Source organism: Erythrolamprus reginae, chromosome 4, assembly GCF_031021105.1.
Source record: "Erythrolamprus reginae isolate rEryReg1 chromosome 4, rEryReg1.hap1, whole genome shotgun sequence".
Lineage (NCBI taxonomy): Eukaryota > Metazoa > Chordata > Lepidosauria > Squamata > Dipsadidae > Erythrolamprus > Erythrolamprus reginae.
The window spans coordinates 83,200,604-83,210,544 of record NC_091953.1 but is presented as its reverse complement, the minus strand read 5'-3'; positions in this window follow the sequence as shown (position 1 = coordinate 83,210,544).

Here is a 9,941-nt window from a genome sequence, read left to right as displayed (position 1 = left end):
AATGCAGTGGCAAAGGAATCTCTGTAAAATTACCAAACCTTCCAGAACATAGAGAACACAGAAGCATAGTTAAGAAACAAGAACATGAAGAGAATGAATTGTCTTCCTCTTTCTTATATAATGTACTGACTTGCTGGGTGGAACTAATATGTTTGAAGATTGCTGTTGGGTGAAATAATTGTTGACAATTAAGGAGTTGAAACTCAAGTAGTTGTAAGTAATTATTTCACTTCCTTTGGCAAAAGCAGAACCTCAGAACTGTATTAGTGTCAATACTGTCCAAACAGGAAAAAGCTAAACTGTTGTAATGATTTATGAGAATGACCTTCAAGAGAGAGGAAGAGATGTTGTCAGGGAAAAGATCAGGTTAGCGAGGAGAGAGCTCACCATATTGTAATGGTCAGAAAGAAACCTAGAAAAGACCAACTATAATGAGCAGGCAGTTAAAACCACAGTGAAAGATTTATACTTTCAGATTTGAAAGATACTATTAATGTAGTTCTATAAATGTTGTGCCTCATTGTATTTACCTAAGAGGACTGATTTACCTGGTTTACCTAAGAGGACTGATAACTCTCAAGTTAAATACTAGCTGAAACAATTCTGTTTTAGTCACAGTAGACTGAGCCAGGACACACAGTTTATTCAATAAGAATTTGAATTCTAGTATTTGATCTCATCCTTGAATGCACATTTTAGGGTTTGCATCTGCTTCTGAAAGTGATTCATTCAATTTGACTAGGGCAAGCCAGCATTTTTGTTCCAGGTGGAACTTAAAGTAGAATGTGCATTTGTAATTTCATGAAATGGAAATATAAATATAAAACTATCAATAGAAGTTTCAGAAGTTATATGTGAACATCTACAGATTGGAGAATTATTAAAAAGAATTCTTAAAATTATTTTAAATTCTTACCATGATGCATAATCTAGATCAGTGATGGCAAACCTATGGCACGGGTGCTACAGGTGGCACGCAGAGCCATATCTGCTGGCACGCGAGCCATTGCCCTAGTTCAGTTCTAGCATGTATATGTGTCTGGCCAGCTGATTTTTGGCTTGCACAGAGGCTCTTGAAGGGCGTTTTTGGCTTCCAGAGAGCCTCTGGGGGGATGGGGGAGGGCATTTTTATCCTCCACCGCTCCAGGGAAGCCTTTGGAGCCTGGGGAGGGCAAAACACGAGCCTACTGGGCCCACCTGAAGTTGGGGAACAGGCCATTTCCGACCTCCAGGGGGTGGGGGAAGCTGTTTTTACCCTCGCCAAGCATTGAATTATGGGTTTGGGCACTAGTGCATGTGCGATAGCGCCCACGCACACTCTTTCGGCACCTGAGGAAAAAAAGGTTTGCCATCGCTGATCTAGATGATACAATAATTAAGCAGCTATATGGAGTGACTAGAAAGCTAAACAAAAACACTGCATATGAGTGGTTCTAATGAAACTAAAGTGGAAGTACAGCAATGACCTCTATACCACAATGTTCCTCTCTAGATCAGAATCTTTCAGTATTTTTATTATTGGATAAGAAGGTAGAAGGAATGCTCATCAAATATGCAGATAGGATAGTTAATACCTTAGAAGTCAGAAATAAACTTCAAAGCAATCACGGTAGTTTAGAGAAATGGATAGCTAATTATAGGATGAGAGATGTTTGGCTTGGTGACAGTTTCAGTGAAAACCACCTTGCAGTCACTGTGAACCAGAAGGTCATTTGCAAACCAAATAAGTGTATGGTGTAAAAAAAGTAAATGTGCTCCAACAATTGAAATACAGTTTTGAAATCACAGGAAGTAATAATTATATATTACTTGGTATACAGAAGTAATTCTCTATTAATTGATATTGCATCAGGTACTGGCCATCAATTTGAAGAAATATTGAGAGGAACTGCTCAGAGATGAATAATGTGGATCACCAAATAGGTGGTGGTTGTTTCCTCCTGTTGCTGCTGCTGCTGTCAAAGCAATCTATTTTCTTTTGGTAAGAACTGAGTGGACCTGTGTAGTTCAAGAAGACTGCTGGAAATCAACATCTTGTAAGTCCACTACATGCATGTTTGTTCTGCCCTGAACTTCAGTATACTGTACTCTCTGCATATTTGAAAACACCATTAGGGAAATTAACTGTTTACAGACTTCAAGGATTTATTTTCACTTAGCAATCCTGACATATAGTGTTTCTCTACTTTGCAGTAATCAGTAATTCTTTCTGTCTGGGATCCTTTTCTTTAATTTTATAGACCAGTGATGGCGAACCTTTTTTCCTCGGGTGCCAAAAGAGCGTGCGTGTGTGCTATCGCGCATATGTGAGTGCCCACACCTATAATTCAATGCCTGGGGAGGGAAAAAACAGCTTCCACATCCACCCCCCAGAGGCCCTCTGGAGGCTGAAAGCAGCCTGTTTCCCAACTTCTGATGGGCTGCATAGGCTCGTGTTTTGCCCTTCCCAGGCTCCAAAGCCTTCCCTGGACTCTGGATAGGGTAAAAATGCCCTCCCCCATCCCTCTAGAAGGTCTCTGGAAGCCAGAAATAGCCTCCTAGAGCCTCTGTGAGAGCCAAAAATCAGATGGGCAGCACACACATGCATGTTGTAGCTCAGATAGGGCAATGGCTTGAGTGCCAGCAGATATGGCTACGCATGCCACCTGTGGCACCTGTATCATAGGCTCGCTGTCACTGTTATAGGCTATAGTGATGTTTCTCAACCTTGACAACTTGAAGATGTCCATATTTAAACTCCCAGAATTTCCCAGCTCATCTTGTTGGCAAGGCATTTATATTTATCTTAGGTAGATTACTATTCCTTGGTCACACCATCCAGAAAAAATACCTTTCTACATAGTCCCCCACAAATATCTTAAATTGTCGATCAGTCTAGACCAGTGTTTCCCAACCTTGGCAACTTGAAGATATTTGGACCAAATATCTTCAAGTTGCCAAGGTTGGGAAACACTGGTCTAGACAAGTCTTCCCTTTGGACCTTGCAGGACTTAGAATTGTTCTTTGACATCCACATGATGTGCTTCGGAGAATAAACATGCAACATATAATCTTCTAACAATCTCAACAATTTTAGAAAGCACTGACAATCTTCCATACAAGTTGATGAGGCATATATTCTACGAGCAGATTGTTATCAAACCAAACTAGATATGGGAAGGAACCTATTTTTCTTTTGTGACTTTTAAAATTGTGATAAATGTGTACTTCTGCCTCTACACAACAACAATCTGGACATAGTCATAAATCTGATTAGATACAAAAAACAAAAAAAATGCTTTACATCTAATACAAATTTATTTGTTTATATAACTGTTCATCTCACCTGAAGTAACTCGGGGTGGTGTACAATGAAAGCAGCAATTAAAACAATAAACATAGATAAATCAAGTTTGTTGTATTCTTGTAAATAGTTTGGTTCCGTGTGGAAACGCTGTCTGAGCGAGAATCAGGAAGTCGCTCCTGATTGGCTCAGACGCGGCTGCTCTCTCTCTGGCGGGAACCGCAAATGTATAAAAGGAGCGGTTTCTCCCAGGTAGAGCAGACGGTATCCGTTGAAGTCACTTACCTTACTGAGCTGAATAAAGGAACCGTTCTCACCTAACCCTGTCTCTGGGTCTACTTCACTGGCGACGACGGACGGAAGAACCACGCGTGCAGAATGAACAACCTACAGATCGGCCGGGCTCCTGAGTTCTTCGACCCAGAGAAATCCTCCTGGGACGCCTACATAGCCAAGTTCGAGATCTTCCTCGAGGCAGCGGGAATAAGGGACGCCGACGCCGAACGAAAGCGGGCCATCTTCTTGAACTACTGCGGTCCAGAAATCTTTGACCTCGCCCAGACACTCACCGATCCGCTGCCAGCCAAATCCGTCGCTTGGGACGTCCTGCAAGCCAAGCTCGCGAGCCATTTCAAGCCAACGAAACCAGCCATCGTTTTCCGGCACCAATTTTCCAGAATGGCTCAGCTCGAATCTGAATCCATCAATCAATTCGCAACGCGACTTCGAACGGTGCTTGCAAAATGCAAGTTTGATAACCCGGAAGCTCGCCTCACAGATGCCTTAATCTTCGGCATGAAAAATGCCACGGTCAGGAACAAACTCCTCACCGAAGACGAGCCGACCCTTCAGGCAGTAATCAAGCTGGCTCAAACCGCAGAGGTCGCCGACGCTGCTGCCAAGGAACTGAAGGAGCACGACAAGCGGGAAGTCATCACCAAGATCGACTCCACGTTTTCCCGCGCCGAGGCCCCAGACGACCTCAGCCCACCAGCTCTCAACAAGGACAGCTGTTTCCTGCTGCAACAGGACCAGCCAAGACAACCCAGGTACCCTCGCCCCGTCGCCCCCTGCGCCGGCTGCCGAGGAAACCATCCGCGCCAACGATGCCCTTTCCGGGACGCCATTTGCCGCCGCTGCAACCGACACGGCCATATCGCCGAAGCCTGCAGAGCAGCTGTGCCTGAAGAAGCCTTCTCCACCCCGCGTCCTCAGCGTTTCCAGAATCAAACACCTCAACCGCGCAAAAACCGGTCCTTCCGGTTTTCCGGCCGCAAGAACTACCCAACCGCTAACCGCGACTACTCAAGAGGTAACAATCAATTTTCCGTGAATAACACGGCAACAAAAAATTGGGGCAAAATTGTAATTTCCCTGCTTTTGAACAACAAACCATGTTATATGGAACTTGATACGGGGTCTAAATACACCATTATGCCGTGGGAAAAGCTTAAACTGTATATGCCTAACCTCTCCAAATCTGAGCTAGTACAAACCTCGTTGGTAATTAGAGATTTTCAAGGGGGAATAATTCATGTTTTAGGCCAAGTGAATGTACCTATCGTGTTTAAAAATGTTAAATGTACCCTACCAATGATTGTTGTTACAGGGGCTAAACACTCCCTCCTGGGGTTGGCTTGGATGGAACCTTTGGGAATTGAAATTTCTGGTATTTGTACTTTTAACTCTGATAGCATGCCTAACTTTTTACAAGAATTCCCAGAAGTGTTTAGCCCCACCTTGGGATCGTATAAAGGGCCCCCTATCTCATTTTCTATTGACCCCAAGGCCCCGCCTGTACGGCTCAAACCTCGCAGGGTACCCCTTCCACTCCTCCCCAAACTAGACCTACAGCTGGATAAGCTCATAAGCCAAGGCATTTTAATTCCTGTAGAGCAGGGTCCATGGGAAACACCCATAGTCACGCCTCTGAAACTTGATGGCTCCTTAAGGGTTTGCGCTGACTATAAATCTACGCTCAACAAAGCCCTCCAACATCACCCTTACCCCATTCCTGTGGTACAACAGCTCCTTCACTCCCTGGGGGAAGGAAAAAGGTTCGCAAAAATCAATTTAGCGCAAGCTTACCAGCAGCTCCCTGTCGATGAACCAACAGCACGCGCACAGACAATTGTAACCCACAGGGGTGCCTTTAAATGTACCAGATTACAGTTTGGAGTAAGCAAAGCCCCAGGGATATTCCAAAGCATAATGGAACGTTTGTTATCAGGGATTAAAGGGGCCATTCCCTATTTTGATGACATCTTAATTGCAGGGGAAAACCAAGAGCAGCTCAACAAAAGAATAAAGGAAGTACTTCAGAGACTGCAGGACAAAGGGCTAAGAATCAAACCTGACAAATGTGTGTGGGGAACCAACAGTGTAGAATTCCTAGGTTATAAAATCGATGGGGAAGGTATCCACCCCACTACTGAAAAATTGAGAGCCATTAGAGAAGCCCCAGAACCACAAAATAAGACAGAATTGCAAGCTTTTTTAGGCCTTCTTAACTTTTACTCCGTCTTTTTAAAACAGAAGGCAACAGCAGCAGAGCCTCTACACCGTTTGCTCCAGAAAGAAACCCCTTGGACATGGGGGAGAACTGAACACGAAGCCTTTATACAAATAAAACAGTTGCTAACTTCTAAAAGTGTGGTAGTCCAGTATAGTACTTCGCTACCCATCAGGCTTACGTGCGATGCTTCCCCATATGGCGTGGGAGGGGTCTTGGCACACGTTTTGCCAAATAATACAGAGACCCCAATTGCCTTCTTTTCGAGAACAATGACCAATACTGAGAGAAATTACAGCCAACTCGATAAGGAGGCTCTAGCTTTAGTGGCAGGAGTGAAGAAGTTTCATAATTACCTTTTTGGCAGGAGTTTTGAATTGGTTACCGACCACAAGCCCTTACTAGGCCTTTTAGCCCCCAACAAACCTACTCCCCCATTTATGTCCCCAAGGTTAATCAGATGGGCCCTTTTCCTCTCAGGATACCAGTACGAGCTCATTCATAAAGGGGGTAAAACCATCAACCACGCAGATGGTCTCAGTAGGTGCCCCATGGCAGAGTTAGTAGAGGACTCTGCCCCGTCTGCTGATGTCCTAATGATAGAACTTGAAGACAACCCACTAACCACTGCAAGGGAAGTGGCTGCACACACGCAGCAAGACCCAATCCTAAAAAAGGTCATATGTGAAAGGTTGCCTGTTGTGGGGTGATAGAGTAATCATTCCTGGAAGTCTAAAGACCAAGGTACTCAAAATGTTACATGTGGGCCATCCTGGGATTGTCAGGATGAAGGCCCTAGCTAGGGGGCACTTATGGTGGCCAGGGTTGGACACTGATATTGAAAACTGGGTAGCCAAATGTGATCCATGCCAAGAGTCACGGCCTAACCCCCCCAAAACAACTCCAGCAGAATGGGAACAACCGTCAGGGCCGTGGTCCAGAGTCCATATTGATTTTGCAGGGCCAGTGGGGTCACAATACTTTCTAATAGTAGTTGATGCATTTTCCAAGTGGGTGGAAATAATAGCAATGAACAATATAACTACAAGTGCCACCATTAAGGTTCTGCGCCGTTTGTTTGCCACCCATGGTTGTCCTGATATCTTAGTGTCTGACAATGGGCCCCAATTGACAGCCAGGCAATTTGAATTGTTTTTAGATAATTTAGGAATCAGACATGCGCTCATCTCACCTTACTCACCCTGGGCTAATGGTTTGGCAGAACGTTACGTTCGGGTGGCAAAGGAAGCATTGCGCAGATCAGGCCCTGGAGATGTACAACAGAATTTGGACCAGTTTTTGTTAACCCAGCATATTACCCCAAACACTCACACGCACATAAGCCCTGCTGAGATACTGATGGGAAGGAAACTGAGGTCCCCCCTGGATAGGTTACACCCAAGGTTTTGTACCAAAAATCCTATGTATGTGAACCCTGAGAGACAAATGCATTTGGGGCAAAATGTTTTTGTAAAGAATTTTGATGGGGGTGTAAATTGGATGAAAGGAAAAATTGTACAACAGACCGCTCCAAAAACATACATTGTTAAGTTAGAGGATGGTCGAATGTGGAAGCGGCACATTGACCATGTACGTAAGCGCATGGGAAACTCATCGGAACAACCCGCTGAAACAGATTCTCCCACTTTAACAGACTGTAACGCGCAACCCGATTTAATAGACTGGCAAATGGACTTATCGGGTCAGGAAGGATCCTCCAGCAACGCCGAACCATCTTCATCCTCCGAGGTCAGTCTTGTGCCGGTCAGATCAACCCAGCAGGCCGGAGCCCAAACCAGGCCCCAGCCGCACCGGGAAAGCGCAAACGAACCGACCTCCACCATCGGCAGCGAGGACTCAATTGAACTGCGCAGGTCGGAGCGAGCCTTGCGAAGACCCAGCAGATTGGAGGACTTTGTCACGTGGCTTTCGTGATTGATGTATCCTGACTAAGGAGGGAGGGGTGTTGTATCCTTGTAAATAGTTTGGTTCCGTGTGGAAACGCTGTCTGAGCGAGAATCAGGAAGTCGCTCCTGATTGGCTCAGACGCGGCTGCTCTCTCTCTGGCGGGAACCGCAAATGTATAAAAGGAGCGGTTTCTCCCAGGTAGAGCAGACAGTATCCGCTGAAGTCACTTACCTTACTGAGCTGAATAAAGGAACCGTTCTCACCTAACCCTGTCTCTGGGTCTACTTCAAAGTTCATGTTAGTTATGTTGTTATTCTATTTCATTCAAAGAGAGAAGAGTATTAATCTTTCCAAATAAAATAAGTGAATCTTCCTCTACAGTGTAGTGAACCATGTTTCTGTTGTTACAAGTCAAAGCACAGATTATTGCTAATCCTCAGAACCTCTTGTTTTATGTGGGTGGAATCAGAAAATAAAATAATTACAAGAAAAGCAGTGTGAATTCAGCCTCCAGTTTTTTATCAGATTTTTTAAAAACTGCAACAAGGAGACTATGAGCTAACAGCTAAGAGTAAAATAAGCCAAATTAATAGTGAAAGTTGGCAAATTTCATTACAGAGCTCCCAAAATTCAAGTAGTGGTAAGAATATTTAGCTGAACTTTTCTTGGACATAGATAGTTGATAAAAAGATGATAGATAGAAAGACAAATAGACAGGATATGTACATTTATCCTCAATATTGGGTTGCTACCTGGTACACGCCACACTGCGCAAGCGGTAGGTGGGTGTGGCTTGATGGTCATGTGACTGGGTAGGAGTAGCTTGCTGGCCATGTGACCATGTGGGAGTGGCTTGAATGATCAACATCTTTCAAGTGAACTGTTAAGTCCTCGACTTACAACCTCATCGGTATCGCTCGCTGGGGTGACAATTTGCTTCATGTTTCTCGCACTCTACTTCCTGGGTCACTCCCCGCCTCAGGCTGGGTAGCTAGGCAAACAGGTGCCGATCAGCTGTTGATAAAAGATGGGTGAGGAAAAGGACCCCCACCCAACTCCTGCTGGTGCTGGTCTCCCTGCCACTTTCCAAGGAGAAGGAGGAGGACGGGAGGGGGGATTTAAAAATATTGGAAAGCTGAGGGAGAGTCACAAGGTTATTATTTCCGCACAATACCTTTTCATCTCAGCTGTGGCCAGAGTGAGAGCTTTGCAAGGGGAATAAAACCACAGCCCAGACTGCTTTGGCGTGGCGTGGCGTAACTCGATTCTCCTTTTTTTCCCTGCTGCTGTGCGCTCCTCGCTTTTTTCCTCTTTCCTCCTTCCTAGCCTCAGGAGGTGGCCATGTGAGGCTGGAGGGGAGCCAAGCAGGGGAGAGAGAAGCTCTCTGAGGCCAGGAAGGAGGAAAGAGGAAAAAAGCAAGGTGCGCGCAGCAGCAGCAGGGGAAAAAGAGAGCTGAGCTGAGACTGGTAATCCAGGAAGTGACTGCCAGATGTCAGCTGGATCTGCGCATGCAGCTTCATTTCCGCTGGTGGAACTGTGTTCCACCCTGTCCTGCTTGCTGCCCACCGCTGCTTCTGCCTGCTTATCTTCATATATAGTGAAAAACAACTGTTTGTGTTTTTCAAACTTGGCAATGCTACCCAGGGAATTCTGGGAGTTGAAGTTTACATATCTTAAAGTTGTCAAGGCTGAAAAACATTGAACTACAGGTAAGTTTTCTCCATTGTTATCATTAACTTGCCTTGTGAAATAGCAGCATAAGGTCATGCAGTTAAAATTGACATGCAATTAATCAACTACTAGAGCAGCCCAGAAGGCCTTTGCCTTCTAATAAGCTTCCAGTGTTAGAAGTAAATGCTTCAAAGGAATTCGTTGGAGGTTGACATTTTCAGCAACTTAGGCAAGATGAAATCGAAATGACCTAGTTTTCAGTGGCCTAAAATAACTTCAAATCGTCCAGTATAACATAACTATAGCTAAAATAACTTCAAATCATCCTGCATAAACAAAGTGGAAACATTTTCTAAGTCCCCATTGACTATTTGCCTCTTCAGCTAAAATGCAGGGAAAATCACATTTCAAATTCTAATTATAATAGGTTGCATGTTTTCTTAACTCTTCCAAGAAAGGGACTATTGTAAGATTTTTTTTTCTCTTAGAACTACTCCATGGATCCAGTCCAGAGCATCAAGTAGATGGCTCTCGTCTGCAAATGTGGGGCCTGCTTTGAGCCGTTAC